This window comes from Physeter macrocephalus, chromosome 15 (genome assembly GCF_002837175.3).
Source record: "Physeter macrocephalus isolate SW-GA chromosome 15, ASM283717v5, whole genome shotgun sequence".
NCBI classification, from domain to species: domain Eukaryota; kingdom Metazoa; phylum Chordata; class Mammalia; order Artiodactyla; family Physeteridae; genus Physeter; species Physeter macrocephalus.
The window spans coordinates 13,667,358-13,687,638 of NC_041228.1; the positions used below are offsets into that span (position 1 = coordinate 13,667,358).

Below are 20,281 nucleotides of genomic sequence, written 5' to 3' on the forward strand. Positions count from 1 at the left end.
TGACATGCGGCTTGGTCCGGCTGGGTCCAGAACATGCTCTGTGGCCCTGCTAAGAGCGAGGCCACTTCAGGGAGGGTTCACACTGTGTTTTCCCTGCCCACTTGGAGACATCTCCCAAGGAAGGGGCGGCTTCCCTGGTCACTGCTACACCTTCCATAAAGACCAAAAGGAAAAGTGCCACGTGCTGCAAGACTCCTTTCAATCTCAGGTTCACACATCTGGGTGAGGAGAGGAGCTCACGCACGGGGCTTCTGAAACTCGCTCAGGGTCACACAGCAGGGTCGATGGGAAATCTGTGAGCACGTGGAGGCCTTGTTTATGGACTAGAAAAGTCTCGTTTTGGACTCCCCTGGCGGTCCAGTGGTTAAGTCTCTGCGCTTCCACTGCAGGGGGCACGGGTTCGATCCCCGGTCGGGGAACTAAGATCCCACATGCGCTGTGGCGTGGCCAAAAAAGAAAAAAAACGTCTGCCTGCTCTCTTTGCCACAACTAACATTTATTGATGCCTGTGGATATGCCTGGGCGCTTCCGTGCGAGGCCACTCTGGGGCTTGCAGGCCTGGCGTCCCTTGACCTTGGAGTGCCTGGCCACTTTCCACGCTGTCCTCCTCTGTTCAGGTCTGCGCCCGGCCAGCAGTCACGCACAGGAGAGCAGGAGAGTGGGGCCTGAGAAATGTCTTTGGAAGGACTACCTGGCTGATTGGACAAACGGATTCCACGGAGTTTTCCAAATGGAGGCTGGGGAGAAGTCCGGGATCTTTCAGAAACCGGGCGGAGGCTCCTGCAGACACCCAGGAGTGCATACATACCTTTTTCAGTGATACCTGCCCACCTGTTCTCTTAGGGAACAGGCTCTGTGTTCAACTGTCCCTTCTAACAGGTGCAGATCTGGGGACCTCTGTTGTCCAGACACCCTGGATCTGGGTGCCCCTTGAGTGCAGAGCTCGGGGCCCGTTGTGGGGTGGGGTGGCCCCCTTTCAAAAAATACCGTTAGGAGGAGAAAAATGGGTCTGGGGACACAGTGGTAGGGTCTTCATTGAAAACTCTTTTATCCCTTCTGTGCTTTGTCTTATGAATGACTTCTCTCTTCAGATAGGTTTGTTTGTTGTTGTGAATGCAGCAGCTCAGACTTCCAGAGATGAGGGCCAGGCTGGCACGTGCAGCCTCTCTGGTCCTACGGATGTGCTGTGCGTCCTTGCTCCGTCAGGGATTCTGCGTTAGGGACTGTAATGTATCCTTGTCAACTGAAGATGCTGGGAGGTGACAGCTAACCCGGACGTTGGTTTAGGTGAAAGCTGACCAGGGGAGCATATCTGGGAGGCTGTGGTGAAGGAGGTGTAGTGGGTGGAATGTGTACCCCGTAAAGGTATTTTCACATCCTAACCCTCAGTACCTGTGAGTGTGACCTTGTTTAGAAGTAGGGTCTTTGCCAATGCCATCGAGTTAATGTGAGGTCATCTCGGAGTAGGGTGAGCCCTGAGTCCAGTGCGTGGTGTTTTTATAAGAGAAAGGGGACGCACGCACACACACACACACACACACACACACACACACACACACACACACACACGGACAAAGGCCATGTGAGGATGGAGGCAGATTGGACTCTGCATCTCCCAGCCAAGGAACACCAAAGGATTGCCAGCAAACCAGGAGCTAGGAAGAGGCCCGCAAGGATGCTTCTCTAGAGCCGTCTGAGAAAGCATGGCCCTGCTGACAGCTTGATTTTGGACTTGCATCCTCCGGAACCGTGAAAGAATTGATTTTTTGTTGTTTTAAGCCACCTGGTTTGTGGCCATTTGTTACCTAGGAGCCCCCAGGAGCCGAACAAAGAAGGGAATCCCATTCTGTCCCAGGCAAGGGCTTTCCCAGACTCTCTTTAGGGCCTGCAGTTGTAAGTTGATAAGTGCACCTTCCTTATTTGCCTCTGCTGATATGATGTGGCGTGCCCTCACTCGGTCGTTCATTATCACTGGGCAGCTCTACTGTCATGGGGTCTGTTGTGAAATCCGCTGAAAGCTGTTCTTGTTATCCTAGTCGTTCAAGTCTCCAGCCTATAGTTTGCCCCAGCCAGGTGGTAGCCCCATCCTCCGGCTCTCCTACCTCCTTACCCTGATTCATGCCTTTCTCCTCGGCTTGGGCGCTTCTGACCTACCTAAAACCTGCCCATCCTTCTCAGGGGCAGACCCCCCCTCCCAGATACCTTCTGGGACCTCTCGAGGGCTCCCCACCCCACCCAGAAGCCCAGCAGCCCTCTGAGTCGGACCACCTGTGGCTCTAGTCCTCGGATTGGCATCTGGTTGTGCAGACGTGCCCCCTGGCTTACTGTGAGCGCTCTGCAGACGCTTTCTCATTTACTCCTTGGAGCCGCTCTGGGAGGGGGTCCTTTCATCACCCCTGCTCTGCAGAGGAGGGCCAGACCGGGGCGAGCCCGGCTCACAACACGTCTGCGAGCAGATGGCATTCACGCCCAGGTCTGCCCTGCCTCTCAGGCTGCCCCCTGAAGCCCATCCCCGTGGCCCCCAGCCTGTGCCCAGCCCTCACTGCTTAGAGGGGTTTTCACGAGTTCTCGATCTGTCTGGGGTTGTTTCTGAGGGCTTTAGGAATATCTGGATTAGGTGAACTCTTGAGAGGGTGGATTGTGTCTTTACCCATGGAGATTCTCTGCCCACACCCCCTCCCCCCCGCCCTGGGCTGGCATAGAGCAGGGGCCTTATAATGTAGGTGACCGAAGGGAGGAGTCAAAGGAGCAACCCTGGAACCAGGGCACTGTAGTGTCGCACGGGAGAGCATGGTCTCTGGAACCCCCGAGGCTCCAAGATCCGGCTCTGTCGCATGACCTTGGGCAAGGTAGCTGCCCTCTCATGCCTCATGGAAGAGCAGTGTCCTGGCCTTTGCACAGTCTTGCAGTGAGACCTCCAGGCAGGCCAGAGTATTGCAAAGGGCCCAGCAAGCCCCTCTCCTCTCAGGCAAAGCCAGGCTGAGCGCCGTGGTGCTGCTCCCTTCTTTGGGGAGGGAGGGCACCCTGGTCCCGGGCAGCTCTGCAGATTCCTCAGCAGCTGTTGCTTCACCTCTGGGGCCGAGGTGGCGACAACAAGGCTGGAAGGCTGCGCGCTGCGGGGAGGAGGGTTGAGTTTCGCACAGGAAGAGTGGCCCCCCTAGCTCCCTTCAGTGGCATTTCACGCCAACCGCAGCGCCTGCCACATTGGTTGAGAGCCTGGCCCAGGGCACTCTCCCAGCCCCACTGTGGGGAGGGCTATGCCCATTTCACAGATGAGGGTCAGCGGGGGCTCAGGCTCAGAGGTGTGGTCCTCCTGCACTTTACACCCGCCTCCTCCAGAGATGCTGGGCTCACCCCGTCTGAAATCAGTGCCGCTCCCGGAGGCCTGTCTGCTGTCGCTGCGCCAGGGACGCGCAGGGAGTTCTCAGATGATGGGAAGGAGGCTGAGGCTGGGCAGGGACCGCCCGGGGACTAGTGCTCACTGCCGGCCCATCAGTGTCACTGCCCGCGCTGGGCAGGTGCTTCCCAGTGGCCTCTGCCAGGCAGGCGCTCAGCTGGTCCACTCCACTGCCTTGCAGGAAATCACCAGGCCGAGCAGGAGGGCAGAGAGCCGGGCACCTCCTTGCCATCTGCCTGTCACTCAGAGAGTGCTTGAGGGTTCCAAAAGGAGCTGCTGAACCATGCCCTAAGGAGATGAAGAAAGGCTCCTGCCTCACGCTGTCTCGGGCTTGGGGGTTTGGAGGAGGAATCACTGGTTGCTCTCGCCTGAGTTAGATGTGCCCCAGGCCAGTGGCACAGTGGATTCAGCTTCACAAAACAGCTGTGCCAGCGCCCCACCCGCAATGAATCGGATATATTGATAATTGTGCTGGGAGGGACCGGGACGTCTGGGCGTTTTGAAGCAACCAGGTGATCCGAATGTCAGCCGGGGTGGAGCTGCATTTGGTCACTTACAAATGTGCCCTCCCTTGCCACCTAGGCACACGTGGTCTGTGAAGACCTCAGACGAACCTATCAGACGAGGTGACTCTGGAACGAGAGTAACGGTGAGAGCCAGGAGCGCGTGAGTGCCTGCAGCCGGCTGCCAGGCGCTGTGCTGAGTGTGTGTATTTCTCTCAGTCGTCCCCGTGCCCCTCTGAGGAAGGTTCTGGAAAAATCCCCCTTTTATGGATGCGAAAACCTGAGGTCACAAGGGTGAAATACATATCCAGAAGTACAGGGCTGGTAGGGTTGGAGTTGGGCTGTCCACTAGCTTGACCGCCCCTGCCCGGACCGTGGACGGGGACAGCGGTGCGCTGAGATCGCTGTGGCTCTGGAAATGCCATCTGGACCCTACCCTACAGAAAACGAAAGCTCCAAGGGACCTCGAGCACCACGTGTAGAAACTGGGCTAAGTTGCCTTTTTGAGAAACACCGAGCTGAGGAGGTTCAGTATTTAAATGAGCAGGCTTTTGTGTTTTAGGAAGACGGACATTTGCATATACACAGATCCAGGGGTTTCTATTCCTGTTTGAGAGCTGTGGGCATATGGCGCGGAGAAGCAAGACTGACTCTCAGAAAGCTGAGATGATCAGATACTGCCGGATGCTCTCTGGGGCCTGGAAGGCTGACGTTGCTGATACGTGGCCCCATCGGTGTCTACATTTTCCATGCTCTGCTTAGAGATCGCATTTCTTCGCGTTTATCCTCCAGTGCCTCTGGGTTTGATCGTTTCTCCTACCCTGAGTGCTGTTTCTAGTGCAGCAGAGTTCCACTCACTCCTCTCCCACACGTTATTGAAGTTTTACCAATAAAAATCTTCATCATCATCGAGATTGTTGTCATTTATTGCACAAACAGCACTGTGATTCCCAAGAACAGAAATGGATGAGAAAATGAAATCACTAACCACCCTCCCCTTGACCAATCAGATTGCATTCAGATATCTGATGTGTCTGTCCATACAGTAACCTAGGGTTTGATACAGGCATAGGTGTAGGGAATATTCTGTAATCTGACATTATATCCTAAGCATTTGTCCATTTTGTTCAAGCACCTTACTAGTGACCATTTTATTTTTATTTTTTTAATTTATTTTATTTATTTGGCTGTGTTGGGTCTTCGTTTCTGTGCGAGGGCTTTCTCCAGTTGCGGCGAGCGGGGGCCACTCTTCATCGCGGTGCGCGGGCCTCTCACTGTCGCGGCCTCTCTTGTTGCGGAGCACAGGCTCCAGACGCGCAGGCTCAGTCGTTGTGGCTCACAACTACTGAGGGGCCAGTTGCTCCGCGGCATGTGGGATCCTCCCAGACCAGGACTCGAACCCGCGTCCCCTGCACTGGCAGGCAGACTCTCAACCACTGTGCCACCAGGGAAGCCCCTGATGACCATTTTTAAAGAAGTTCATCAAGTCGATACATCATCTTCTAAACCAGTTCTCTGTTTGTTAAAAAGGAAGGTTCCTAGTAGTTTGCTGCAATATTGATACTTAAGGGTGCTTTGCGCAGCTTTGTGTGCATATAACTCTTCTTTTCTTGGAAAATCCCTTGGACAGATTCTCTGCAGAAGGATTACTGAGTAAAAAGGCACAGTTTTATGACTCTCGACCCATACTGCCAAGTTACTCTCAAATAAGGTTTTTGACGCTAGTCCCATCGACATGTGGACGTGCCCATTTCACCACAACTTCATCAACGCCAGGTATCATTAGCTTAAAAAAATGATAATTCCGTTGATGCAGAACAGTCTCTTGTTAACGTTCATACTTTTTTATTCTTAATGAGGCCAATTGTTTTGTGTGTGTGTGTGTGTGTTTTTTTTCATCTGCTTGTTTACCATCTGTCTTGGGGAATGCTGATGTTGGCTGCTCCTCCAGCCAAATTCGTGACTTTCCATGTGGACGCCTTCAAGTTGAGCCAGTTGCAACGCGGCCTTTACTTAAAACGAGTGAGCTTCAAAATTGAGCCTTTGTGTGAACTGCTGATTGGCACGTGGGCTCCTGGGCTAGGAGGCTGGCGTTGAAACCCCCAGCTCCTCACGTGCACCGTGGAGTTCTGTGTGCGATCTGAACTTGCCCTTGTAGTCTTCAGGACTTCAGACTTCGTGTTTGTCCCCCTAGGTTTGTTTACTGAACAAGGCAGGATTTGTCTTCGGAAAGCTCTGCGACGTGGCTTGCAGCTATTTTGGGGGCTTCCTAGCTTTAAAAAAGAAACGAAGAAAAGTCCCGGTGTTTCCTGTTAAGTCGCTTTATTTGTGGTGCTGTTTGTGTTTCTAGATTGCTTTCTCTGGTTCTTCTCTTACTTCTTCACCTTGCCACGTACTGTGGGGCTGGGAGGCTCCCCCAAGCCCTGTTGAGCGCTCCCTGTCTGTCGTCGGGTGCCTGGAGTCCTCGTCTGGCTCTCCAGCTGGAACCTTCCTCCCCGGGATGGACGAGGCCAGTTGGGAGATGCCAGGATGGATTTTAAAGAGCCTTGTTGTCCCTAAGGAAGAGCAGAGCTTATGTTTTTGGGGTCGTAGGAGTGCCTACCTTCAACTCAGGGGGAATAATTGGATGGGAGTTGGAATTTCTAAGTTGAGACTTAGAGAATCTTAGAGTGACAAGAAAGCTCCAAGGTTATCCCCTCCACAGTGTTCCTGAGGGCGGTGTCACTGCTGCTTGCATCCCTCCCATGCTGGACAACCTGTGTTTTTCTTGTTGAATAAAACAAGGTCGTACAGACCTAATGTTCTTAAAACAAGGGTGGGGAAGAAAGGGTGACGGACTCGGGAAAGGGCTTTATTAGGTAGATCTGGCTACAAACACAGGACACTCCACACAGTATGTGTTCAAATCTGTCTGTGTGTTGAGGAAGCTCTGTGAGCCTCATTTCACCCACCTGTCACTTGGGGACACTATAGCTGTGGTTCAGGATTGGTGATCACGTGGAAAGCCCACCAGCGCCCAGCACTGAGGAGGCTGGAGACGTGTGGCCGTTATGAGTGATTTCTGTAGGACTGATCTGTTCTTCGATGCCAGGGTTTCCTTCCTTTGTGCTGATTCTTGGGTTGACGGTTGACCTGTGGTCATGGGAGAGCATTTCCACTTGTGAGAAGTGTTGCTCTTCTGCTGTCCTCCCTGCCTTTGGAGAAGTTGCATGACTGCTTGGCTGGCCCTATGATGTGGGCAGATAGAAACCCATGGGTGACTTCGGACCAGACCCGTCCGAGTGTCTGGGAGCTGTGATTTCTTGACAAGGAAGGGACTGGTTTCTTCCTTTTAGTTTCTTGCCTCTCTCATCCCTGACGTTTGTGGACCGAGTCCCATTAATGCCTCAATGGCTCCTGGGGCGGTTCTACCGGGCCCCTGGGTCTAGGCCCTGAGCCCAGCTCTGGGGAGTGATCTGAGGAAGACTGTCCCTCTTTTGGGAAGTGGAGGGGTTGCTTTTCCTCCGCCTGGGATCGGATTCTCCACTTGATGTTCCTTTCGCTCTTTGAACCAGGCTTTGAGGGTCGGGACTTGTGGACTTGCACTGGGGGTGCCAAGGCATTGGGGGGTCACCACCCCCGTGCCCACAGAGTGGGAGTCTCATACCCCCGAGCAGCAGACCTCAGAGGACGCATCCAACAACCCCAGCCTTTGAACTAACTGTTGGGGAGATTCAGGGTCTCCAGCTTCACCTTCCCTTCCCTACTGCTGACCGGCTGTGTGAGTTTAGATGAGTCCCTTGGTTCTTTTTTTTTTTAAAATAAATTTATTTATTTATTTATTTTATTTTGGGCCGCGTTGGGTCTTCATTGCTGCGTGCGGGCTTTCTCTAGTTGCGGCAAGCGGGGGCTACTCTTCGTTGCGGTGCGCGGGCTTCTCATTGTGGTGGCTTCTCATGTTGTGGAGCACGGGCTCTAGGCGCGCGGGCTTCAGTGCTTGTGGCACGCGGGGTCAGTAGTTGTGGCGCACGGGCTTAGTTGCTCCGCGGCATGTGGGATCTTCCCGGACCAGGGCTCGAACCCGTGTCCCCTGAATTGGCAGGTGGATTCTTAACCACTGCGCCAGCAGGGAAGTCCGCCCCCTGATTCTTGAAGCTTCAGTTTTTTCTTTGGTAAAGTAAGAGGATGAATGTTCGAAGCTTTCACGCTTTCTTGAAGCCCTCAAACCCCTTTGGCCCAGCTGAAGTCTGTGTGCAGGCCTTTTGTAGATAACTATTAAAGCAGGTCTGTTGGAGTCAAAATGGGGATGTGGTTCCCATGCTGCCCCCTCCTCAACTCCATTGAGCCCCCAGGAGGGGCCTCACAGGAGACTCTTGAAGCCCAAGGGATTTGTGGGGTGCAGTTGGAAAGGGTAGCACCAGATGGTTCTTACGTAGGCCTGTGACCAATGAGTAAATAACAGCAGCATCACTTTTGAGTGCTTGCTGTATGTCCGGTGCCTTGCGTAGGTGCTGTTCGGTCCCTGTGGGCACTCTGGTAGGTTTGTATCGCAGAGGCTCTGGGAGGTGGGTTCTTCCTAGCCCAGGTCGTGCAGGAAGGAAGTGGTGGAGCCTCAGTTCCAGCCCAGATCGCTCAGTAGCAAAGCCCGTGTGCCTGAGCTCTGAGCTTTACTGCCTCTTAAGATCTGTACCTTCAGCCTGACCCTCAGCATCCCGCTGGCCCTGGAGGTGGGTCTCCTCTGCCTACCACCTGTGATGGCCCCAGCATTTAGCCTTTCAGATGCTCCCAGCTCAGGGATGAGTAGTAGGCCGAAGTCCTCTGTGTTTCCTAGAATACACTGTCCTGCTTAACAAATAGCCTCTGTGACGTCACTCGTTTCATAATTTTCCCAAGTAAACTTTATCCCTTTCCCATTGTCCTCATAACTTACTCTTGTTCGCACAAACACCAGCCTCCTATTTATTCCCCTTTCCCTTGGCACTCCTGTCTGTTTCCCTGGGCATCACCCTCAGAAATGAGGACTGCCAGTGGGTTGGGTGGGTGCCTGGGTGAGGACGGCCCCCCAGGGTCTGTACATTTCTTAGGGGGACTGAGGCTGGCGTCTGGGGTTCTCCAGTGTTGATTCTGACCCTGAGGCTGCTGTCTCAGAACGGAGGCTCTAGGCACCTCCCGAGTCCCCATCTGCTTCGGGAGCACCGCAGCCTAGGCGTCCCAAGCAACCGTCCAAAACCTAAGGGACGGATGATTTAAGAAATCTTGCACCAGTTCTGAAGCTTGGGTTCCCAGCTGTCACCTAGCGCCTCTGTTTCGCAACCTCGATGGCTTCCTGCCCCTGGAGGATTAAGTCTCCAAACTGCAGTACTGTGTTCAGGACCTTCCATCAGCGTTGCTTCCCCTGGTAACGGGAACATCACAGCCCACATACATGGTGATGGATGCAATGGTTACGGAAGGCATCCCCTATCTTACGTCCTGGGCTGTCACGGCAGCCCCACGATGAGAGTGGTTACGTACCGGGTATCTGACGAGCAGTCAGAACTCAGCTGACCAGTGCTAATGCCTCGTGTCTCTCGTTTCATATGCCTTCCTCCATTCTCTCACTTCTTTCAAGCTGCTGGTTGCAGGCCACCCTCTCTAGGGAGTTCTCTGTGAGTGGCTTGCTTGTCATCTTCATCGTGAATATTTCTTGAGCACCACGAGAAATGCTTACATGGATGACATAATTTAACCTATACAGAAGCGTTATTTTTCATTTGTTGTCTAGCTGCTTTAGGTGTAACTTCCTTGTTCAACCAAGTATGTCTGTTTATGTATCCATTGGTCCATCCAGTCATCACTGAATCATTCAACAGAGCTCCTTTCCTGTACTGGCTGCCGGGAGAACACAGATGAAGAATATGCACCTCTTCCTCAAGGACCTGGGACTCATCACGCGTTAAAACAACTACAGGTGTTTGCTAATTCACAGCTCTCCTTCACTGATCGTAGCCTTGAGCCCAGCCTCGGCATCCTTGTCCATAAGGCAGCTGTCCCAACTAGGGGTGGTCTGTTCACTTGTCCTGGCCCTAAAACCTTCATCCTGGTGGCACAGGGCCTGATCATCAATCATGAGAACCTTCTTGCTGTAGGTTGGGTTTCCTGGGAAGCAGATGCTGAGACTGAGGTTAGTAAGTGGGATGTTTATTGTGGGGTGCCTTTGGAATCAACGGCTGTGAGACTGAGGGGGAAGAAATCAAGAAGGAGCAGAGGGAGAAGCTGAGCTGTGACAATGGCTAACCAAGACCCCAGCCAACCCCCTGGGAGCCCTGGCGCTAGAATGGCCTTTCAGAATTGCCCGGAATTGAGATGAGGATTGATCAGTCATAGTCTGAAGGCTCCCTTGGGAGGGCGTGCCACCTTGAGCAAGGAAGTGTCTTCAGCCAAGGCAGTCTCCAAAGAAGGCCAACAGCTGAGGGTCATCTTCTGCCAGCACGTCCGGCAGTTGCTTTGGATGATGGCTGGATGGATCGATGTCTGCTTTGTTCACTCTTCTATCCCCCAGTACCCAGCACACAACAGGCACCCAGTATTTTGGGGGATGGGATTACTTAAGCTTTATGGAAACAGCATGATTCAGTCATCCAGCAAGTATTTACTATTTTAGCAATGATTTTTTTTAGCGTCTGTTATATGCCAGGCCCCATTGCTGCGCTTTTGGAGTTTATAAGCTGTGGGGTTTGGGGAGGGTGGTGGTTCAACATTGGCTTCCTGGAAGAGGGGACATTCATTCTGGGGTGTGACTTCCTGGAAGGTGGGCCCCGGCCCAGTGTTGGACCCTCTGTTTCCTTGGCTCCCTAGGAGATGACTTATCGAGATGGAGAGTGAATGGGTAAGGGCTGCTTTTCTCAGTGAGGGAGGGGACTCTCCATCCAGCCCACCTGTAGCTGCACCTGTCCACCGTGGGAAAATCCCTGCTGAGCTTGCATCCACTGACGTTTGAACTCCTGGCAGCCTGGAACTTCCCCAGGGCTCCCATTGGCCTAGTGACTTTTGAGTAATTGGAGAGTGGAGGGACCACTCTTTTGAGCTGAGTGGAAACATGTATTTTTTCCTTTGTGAGTCACCAAAAACTACAGCCCAGTGTATGAGCGACCTCGTAGTTGCTTTTATTTTCCTGTATGTAAATCAACTGTCATTACAGTTCAGGAAGTAGAGACTCTGAGCAGGGAGGGTGAGATGGAATCAGTGAATTTGAGATCTGAAAGCGACCTAGAGACTGTGCCATCCAACCCCTTCCTTGGCAAGAGGCCCCAAGTGGGGAAGGGACTCACAAGGTCACCCAGCGGACTTGGACTTGGAGAGGGGGCAGGGCGTCGGACTCCCTGCGAAGTGTTGGCCAGTACAGTTCGCCGTTTCTTCCCAGCCCACTCACCTCCCCACTGGACACCAAGGTGTGCTCCACAGCCTGCCATGTGGCAGGTTGTTTTTATCTTCACACGTCACCCAAGTGATCTGAGAGGCTTTTACCGAAAGCGCTAGCTTTGATGTTCTGGGTGACAAGACCCAAGTGCAGCGGCAGGAAGGGAGGTTTTTGGGGTTGGAGAATCGAAAACTATTTACCTTGGGGTTGATTTAATAATCCTACACCCCTGGGGTGGGAGGGACGGTGGGAGGATGTTCGTGAGCGAAAGTTGAATGTAAGTGCAGGCATGAAAAAGAGAGTTTGGGGTAGAAGGTCAGGAGGTGAAGTGCTGCCATGCTTCAGGAAGAGCTGCCTGGTAAGGCTGACCCTCCAGAAGCCTCTTCCTCCCCCGGCTACCAATGCACCCTCTGTTTTGATGGGAGGATTTGCACGGCACTTTATAGTTTACAAAACATTTTCACAGATATTATCTTCTTCCGTTGACACACGGGGTAGTGCTGTCAAATGCTGTCTCCCCCGTGCTTTCAGCTTTTGCGGGGAGCTTGGCTCCCCGGGGAGATTCCCTCCCCGGAATCTCTTGACTCTAGTTCCTTTCTTCATGGGACAGAGGTGGGTCCTCACGCCCCCTCCTGGGGGAAGGGTAGGGTTTAGGAACTGTTTCCGGAGCTAGACTAATGCACACCCCACCAGCCTCTCCCCTGCGGGGGACTTGGGCGCTGTTCCCACGTATCCCGTGCCTTTGTTTCTTGAGCTGCAAAATGGCCATCCCAAGAGTCCCCACCCGCCTCCTGGGTGGCGGTAGGGCTGAGAGCACCGCCCAGTTCCTGGCACTGGAGTTGGAGAACTGGGAGGGCACTACTTTAGGTGGTGTTCCCACCTTGCTTTCACAGCAGCTCTGGAGTTGCAGGCACCTGCGGGCTGGTGTCTTGGCCACCGGATCTTAGCGCCCTCAAGTGTCATGGGCAGCTGTGCCGTTCCTTCTGGGTCTTTAATCATTCTGGTCCCTCCACCCCTGAAAATAGGAGGATGTGTAGTGAGTGACAGCTGTGTACAGCGACGCGGCATTGTACAGCACGGGATGGCTCATGCTTAGAGCAGGCTTACACATGGGAACTGGGTGGATTTCCTTTCCTAACTTCGTATTAAAGACATAAGTGGGGGCTTCCCTGGAGGCTCAGTGGTTGAGAGTCCGCCTGCCGATGCAGGGGACGCGGGTACGTGCCCCGGTCCGGGAGGATCCCACGTGCCGCGGAGCGGCTGGGCCCGTGAGCCACGGCCGCTGAGCCTGCACGTCCGGAGCCTGTGCTCCGCAACGGGAGAGGCCACAGCAGTGAGAGGCCCGCGTACCGCAAAAAAAAAAAAAAAAAAGAAAGACGTGAACAAACATTTTTGAAGAGGTGAGTCATTCACAAGACAAGACACAGAAGGGATACAAGAGTTTTCAATGAAGACCCTACCCATTCTGTCCCCAGACCCATCTTTCTCCTCGCTGATGACACCGACGTCCCCAGTGTGTTGGGTCTCCCAGAGATCATCCTTGCGTTGCTGAAACTCCTTGAAAAGGAAGCTGTGTTTCTGTGACCGCAGCTCAAAACAGGTGTCGAGCATCAGACGCGTACAGTGCTAGGGTGGCCCTGAGGGGAGAACACAGGACAGGGAGCCTGGATCTCAGCCCCCTGTAGCTGCCCTGGAACCTCAGCATTATGGGGCCTGGGAACTCGGCTTCAGGGGCAGGGCCGGGCTTGGTGCTGGCTGCTCCTTGGCCTGGAGTGCCTGCCTCCCTGCTGCCTGTGGAAGTCCTGTGGGTGCAGCTTGGGTGCAAATCTCAGCTCCCTCATGCTCCAGATTAAACCCTGGGCAGAAGTCCTGTGGATGCAGCTTGGGTGCAAATCTCAGCTCACTCATGCTCCAGATTAAACCCTGGGCAGGAGGCTGTCCGCAGCCTCAGTTTCCTGCAGTGTGGAAGGGGAATAACAGTAGAATTTGCCTGAAGGGTTCTTGGGGGAATCAAAGGACTCAAGATGCAGACAGCTCTCATAACACTGCCTGGCACGTAGCGAAAGCCAGCCTTGGCTGCAGTGGTCCATGCTGCCTCTGCCTTCCTCCAGGGTGCCCCCCACCCCCCGCTGGATGGCAAGGATGTGGGCCCTCCAAGCCTGGCCCTGGGGCGTGGGAAGAGAAGTAGCCATCATCTGTCTTTCTTTTTCTTGGCAGGAGGGGTGGTAGTTCAAATTCAGCTTCAGTTTTATCCTTTGTAGTAGTCTACACAATAAATCATAACATTTATACATCAGGTGACTGGGTTTTGGTGGGAAAGGCTTATGGTTTGGGCCTGCATGGATGGTCTGTACTAGACCTTTAGGCCTGTTGCCACCCTCCTGCGCACCCCCTACCCCCCCAGCTCTTGGGCATCTTTTCCTCGGGTGTGATTTCAGACCGGCAGAAAGAATTACAACGATGATATGAGAACTCCCGTACACCCAGATTCACAGATTGTTAACTCTCTCCGCACCCCGCCCCCTGCACGCGCGCGCGCGCGCGCGCACACACACACACACACACACACACACACAATTTTTCTTCTGAACCATTTCAGGGTAAATTGCAGACATTGCCCTTTTATCCCTAAACATTCTGCGTGTGTTTCCTGAGAACAAGGACATTCTCTTACATAACCACAGTGTGATGATCAAATTCTGGAAATGTAGCATCGCTACAATTGTATTATCTAATCCACAGGCCATGCACAGTTTCATCAGTTGCCCCAATAACGTCCTTTTCGACTTTTTTTTCTGATTCCGGGTCAGCACTGTGTTTAGTGGCCATGTCTCTTTAGCCTCCTTTTATCCTAGAGCAGTTCCTCGGCTGTTCTTGACCTTGACATTTTGGAAGAGTCCAGGCCAGTCGCTTTGTAGAATGCCCCTCAGTTGGGGTCAGGGCCTTCATTCTTGAAAGCTCCTACCGTACCCCTTGCTTTGCTACGTGTGCCCCTGTAATCCTTGGTGGTGCCGTGTGGCTGGTCCATAGTTTGTAGATGAGGAAACTGAGGCATAGGGAGGTCAGGTGACTGGTCCCATTCCCAGGAAGTGGCCGAGGTGGGATTCAAACCCAGGACTGTCGGTCTGCCTGCCAGGCAACAGGAGTAATGACAGCGATTAGACACTGAGAATAACGAAAGTGTCAAGCATTTACCCTGAGCCACACATCGCCTTGTACTCTCTACGTACATTGCTGTGGTCCCCGTCCCAGTCTCGGAAGGTAGCTGCCCTCACCGGCCCTGATTTACAGATGATGATCACGGAGGTTAAGTAGACTGCCCGGGCTGCTTGGCTGCTGACTGGTGGGAACTAGCTCTGACCCAGACAGCCTGTGTTCTGAGTCTGTGCGTGTCGCCTCTGCGCTCTGGCCTGCCGGATCTCATAGAATCCGGGGCAAGCGTGCAAGCCAGCCTGGGGCCTCCACCAGCTTTGCCCCTCCAGGAGAGGCACAGGAGTACCTGTGTTTATGTCCTTTTCCGGGGCCTTCTCCAGGGGGAGCAAACACCTCCCAAGGCCAGGGCCTACTCTCAGGGGCTTCCTGGGGGAAGCTGTCCTGTCCTCTGCTCCTGTAGGCACTGCAGCCCACCACTATGGTCTGTTTGCTGTGAACGGGTGGCATTTTGATGATGTCCAGGGCAGGAGCCCCCGTGCGGTCGCTTATTTCATGGCTGGCTCACTCTCTCCTGCCAAGCAGCCCAGGGCCCTGTACGGGGTGGCTGGTGCCGGCTGCCGTCAGCGTGCCCAGGTGGTCCTGCTGCCCAGGTGGCATCCATGTGGCGTCCGGGCCGGCTGCCCAGTGACGCGGTGGCCTTGCTCACAGCAGAGCTGGTGATTAATCACCGGTGCTGTATGTCACACTCTGTGCCCCTTACCTTCTCGTTGGAGAAAGGACGATGGCACAGCCCCTTTTTTCAGGCGGTAGAAAGGAGTAGATGCTCTGGAACTGTGATTCGCTTGAAACGCTATAGGCAGAGCCAGGAAGATCCCGGCCAGGGGGCTGGTGTCTGGGCCTCCATCCACCTCTCACTTCCTTGGGACCTTGGGGGTCACGGGTCTGCCCGTCATGGGCACTGAGGCTCCCCGTTCATCAGAGCACAGCGCTGGGCCCCAGCAGTGATCTCCCTCCATCCCGGGTGACATCAGGGAAGTATTGTCAGCATCCCCATGAAAGCCCGTGGCCCCCTTGGTTCGGGTTCAAGTGTCGAGTATCTCCGTGAGCCAGAGAGCGGGTGAAAGTCTACCCTTTGGACAGCGTGTCAGGCAGGAAGGTCTAGGAGCAGCAGCCCCTTCACCCTTCAGGCCCAGGCCCCGGGCACATGCTACCTGCTGGGCCTCCTCCTGTCGCCCTGCTTCCTCTTCTGCTGGGGCTGCCAGATTCCTGGTAGGAGCAGCCGTGCGCGTCCTGTCGCCCTGTGCCCGGCCAGTCTCCCTTTTCCCCCGCTTGTCTCTCTGCGTGACCGCACTGCCTGTCAGGCTCCGTGTGTTGAGGCAGGGCTGTGACCTTCCCGCTCCGTGAAGGTCCCACTCCCACCCTGGCCAGCCCGGGCCGCCCTCCCCCTGTGCTCTGGCCTCGCGCCTCTCTCTGGCTGGGCCGACCCCTGGGAGAAAGTTAGAAACGTTAGCTCCCGAATTTCCGTGGAACGTTGCTCCGTGCATATGGTTTAAAACATTAATTAAAAACATTAATCAGTCTGGCTGCCTTGGAGAGAGGCTCTTTTTCTGTAGGAGCTGACCTTCTGGTTCCTGCAGGCTCCTTACAAGGAGGAGGGGTAAGGATGAGCCTGGACACCAACAATTCAGCCACGGATTTGCCGACACCGGTCAGGCAGCCTCCTTAGCCCGAGCTTTAGTTCCCACATCTGTAAAGTGGCGATGATGGTCGTACCTGTGACCTGACCTCCTGGGGTCCGGGAGGATATTCCTCAGCAAAGTGTCCCATACGGAGCGTGCTCCTAAGTGGCACTGTCGTTATGATTAATTACATTTCCCTAGTACTTAGAGTTTACAGAGCCCCTTTCGCGTGCACTATCTCACTTAATCCTGGCAGCACATCTGGGAGATGGGGTAAGTGTCATAATCCATTGCATTTCACAGATGAATGAACTGAGACGTGAGAGCCACAGCCAGGCCTGGCTGAGGAGCTATAGCTGTGATGCAGACCTCAGCTTTTAGTGCTGTTTGCGTTGGCTTCACTTGTTCCCTTAGCCCCCCGTGTACTGAGGCCTCGCACTGGACCAGTCGTGGTGGTGAGACAGGAAGAGGGGAGACCTTGTTCCCCCCACCCCCCGCTCATTGGGAGGAGACGAAGAAGTCAGGGCCCGGGCATTTGCTTAAGTGCGGTAGTAATGACAGCTGCCGTTTCTAAGTGTTCCTGACGCGCCAGGCCATAGAGCTAAGCTCCGCGGAGATTCTCACCTCACACTAAGAACAAACCTTTAAGACGAGAAACTGAGGCTCAGAGAGCTGAAGGCACTCGCGCAGGCTCCAGGACCTTTTCAGTCGTAGAGCTGGGATGCCGAGCCAGGCACTCTGACAAGAGCCTACAGTCAACCAGGAAGCTAGCTGGGCTGCTGCCTTGTTTGGGTAATGAAGCGAATGCACGTCGACAATGAGGCAAAAAGTGCTTTCCTGGTCAGGATGTCTGAGAAGCGTGGGAGGCTGCCCGCAGAGGGAGCGTGGATGTGCTGAGGATGGCGTCTTTCTCAGCGCGTGGCTCGTCAGGGGGGCTTCTCTGAGGGAGGGCGATTTGCCCTCTGCTGCTGGGAGCTGGGACTCGGATGGATTAAACCAGCGCTTGATGGGAGCGGACAGGAACCCTCTGGGGCTTGCAGAGCGCTTGTAGGTCGGTCCGTGATGCTAACACATGGCAGGGAGGAATGTAACAACCAGAGGGCTTCAGAGAGGCAGACCGGGCCCAAGTTTGTTCTCCTGGAGGAGAGAGAGGGGAGTGACGGCGGGGAGTCCAAACTGCCTGGCTTCCTCTCTCTGCGCGGAGAGAGCGGCCTATGTGCTGCTCCGGCTTTTCCCAGACTTGAGGGCAAATTCCCCTTCAGAGCTTGTCAGCCTTCTACCTCCTGAGTCTGTGCTCACTGAGCCTCATCTCCTCGACGATCTGGCTGCCACGATGCTGGGAGTTTTTGCGGGGAGTAGGGGTGGGCAGGAGGGAGGTCTGGAAGGGGGAAGGACCACCCCATCGTAAATGTGACAGCGTGGCTTTCTGTGGCTGCTGCACTGCCCCTTGAAGGAGAGGAGAGGGTCCGTGTCTGTGCCCACCCAGATGAGCGTTCAGCCCTGCTTCCGGGGATTTTAGGAGGTCCTCCCAGAGCTGGTAAACCAGGGGCGGCCCCCGGGTCCCATTCCCCCACACCACTCCACCCTTTTGGCCTCTTCATGTAAGCCATCTCCATTAGCAGTTAGGATAAGAATCTCTGGCGAGGCTACAGTTTTGGTTCCCTGAGTAACGCGTGATGTCCACTGATCCCACGTTACTACATGACAGTGTTGAGGGCAGATAAAGCCGCCAACCAAGTTAATCTGATGCAGCTTCCATGATTCACGTACTCCCCACCGTCCGTAGAATGGGTTGGGCTTCCAGGGACTGGCCATTCTCAGAATTAAGTTGTTGGGTATGTTTCTCCTTCCCCTCTACCCAGAATTCCTGGAATCAGATGAATGAAAAAGCTTTAGCGGGGAAGGAAGGGGACCATGATTGATGGAGCGAGGGCTTGGGGGTCAGGAACACCTGACCCTCTGTGGCCTGGCTGCTTATGTGACTTCTGAAATATGCAGCTGCCAAGACCGATCTCATAGGGTCAGGTGGCTTCATGTGTTCAAATGTCCAACACAGTGCTTGGCACGTAATAGCTACTCAATAAATGCCCGCTCTTCAGATGCTTCTCATTTAGTATATAGTAAATATGCACTTTTTATTTTTTAAATGAATGAAATCTCTCATTACCAAATTCATTCGTGTGAGCACTGACACTAATACTTCCCTTTTCTTGTATATTTCTAGCATCCTGTTCCACCTGGGATTTAGGTGCCTTTCATTGGGAAAAAAAAAAAAACCAAAAACGTATCCATTCAATACTCCAGAGGGACTTGAAAACTGTTCTTCCCTGAACTAAAGCTGGAATATCATGGGATGTGAAGAATCAAGGTAAGGGATTTTCTCCTCTTGAGCCTTATGGAACCACAGATGGCTATTGGAATTGGTGATCTCGCGCAGCACAGCTTGGGGTGTGGTTTTGAACGGCTCGGCCCAGCTTCCCGTGCTTGGGAAGCTGGCTTTCCATAACCCTGATACGCAGGACCCGGTTCTCAGCGCCTGGACCTTGTGCCAGGCGGCAGTCCCTCTGTGTCCCCAGCTGAGGAAGGAGTCCACCGTCTCCTAGGTGGATACACCACGCTTTCCCCGCTGGCAGAAGGTGAGGATGGTCCAGCCATCCTGCTGAGATGTGTGGAGCCCACGCTGGGGAGAGGATGGGTAAGTTTGGTGGCATCATGTGATCAGGTCAGCAGGCCTTCAGGGGCATCCAGAAGTGCTCTCTTCCTCTCTCCCCGCCTGCTTGCACTGCGTGCGCCAGCTTCCAAGTCTCAGGCCGCTTGGGGTAAAGGGTAAGAGGTTAAAACTGACGGCTTTAGGCAAACCCCAGTTTTCCTGGTTTTGCTACTTGCCTCAGCCTCCCCAAGCCTCAGTTTCCTCATTTGTAAAATTGGGGTCCTATTCGTGCCCCGGGAGGATGTTACGGGTGCTGAATGAGATGGTGGAGATAAAGAGTTTACCATTCTGCCTTTCATGGAGGAGGAAATGCTCCGAAACGGAAGAGGGTTTTTGTTTGTTTGTTTGTTTGTTTTCAGTGCATTAATTACACCATTTAGAGGTCCTGCCATGCAGCAGGCTATTTCCAAGTCCTTGATCTGCTGTTCTCTCTGCGTCTCGCCTGCCACCAAGTCTGCCTGGGAAACGGCTTGTGAATCACCTTGGGTCGTGCACAGCCCCCTCGACCTGAGCAGAGTGGATTACCCCCCGCGCTGGGCTGTAGCCGGCAGTTGAAGGCATGCCTTTATGTGCCATGTGACTTCTCCTGCCCTCCCCTGCCCGTCCGCCCTCTCGTCCCCCCAGTCACTGGTGAGCTTGTTTAGAGCAAGGACTCTTACACCCCAGCGTTGGGCCTCCCATTGTGGACACTGAAAGAACAAATGAATGAATGATTGAGAAAGAGGGCATGGAGAGGAAAAGCCGGAGTGGGAACCAAAGGGAGAAAGTTTCTAAAGATTTAGAGCAAAGAGTGAGGTCGGTTACATGTTTTTATTCTTCAGCAAGGTGTCGAGAAGAATAAGTAACATGATGGAGAAAGGAAAGATGAGTCCTACCACACATTGGAAAGCTCTTCAAGGGTGGAAATTTGGGTGAGAAAGTGTGACCTGGTGAGAAGACAGTTAGGGAGGTAGAACTGAGGCAGCAGCTGAGGAGCGTGCTGATGTGCTCCTCCGGGTGATGATGCGACCCACGGAGATGGAGAGCACGAGGCCTTGCCCTTCGGTCACCGTGGCGGCCGGCCCTGACACACAGAGGGTTCTCAGATCCACCAGGCAGCTGGGAGGCCTGGGGAGGGTCCCTTGTCCATTCCGAGAGGCTTCCTGGAGAGGGTGCTGCCCCTTGAGACTCTTGGAAGACGCGTATGAATAAGACCTACCAGGAGCTGAGCTGACGAGCACTGGCGAAGCCTTTCCGTCCTGGGTGCTCTGCAGCCCTGCGCACTCACGTTCCCCATTTGCTTTTTTTTTTTTTTTTTTTTTTGCGGTACCCGGGCCTCCCTCTGCCGTGGCCTCTCCCGTTGCGGAGCACAGGCTCCGGACGCGCAGGCTCGGCGGCCGTGGCTCACGGGCCCAGCCGCTCCGCGGCACGCGGGATCTTCCCGGACCGGGGCCCGAACCCGCGTCCCCTGCATCGGCAGGC

At 54.2% G+C, this 20,281-nt stretch overlaps 1 long non-coding RNA gene across 1 annotated transcript in view; it reads left to right on the forward strand.

Moving 5' to 3' along the window:
- Positions 1-20,281, forward strand: part of LOC102994769 (uncharacterized) — a 173,394-nt gene that overhangs the window by 68,336 nt on the left and 84,777 nt on the right. The window contains exons 3-4 of the long non-coding RNA XR_003683298.1: positions 18,335-18,478; positions 18,630-18,805. This is a non-coding gene — a long non-coding RNA (uncharacterized lncRNA). The remainder of the gene's footprint in view (positions 1-18,334; positions 18,479-18,629; positions 18,806-20,281) is intronic.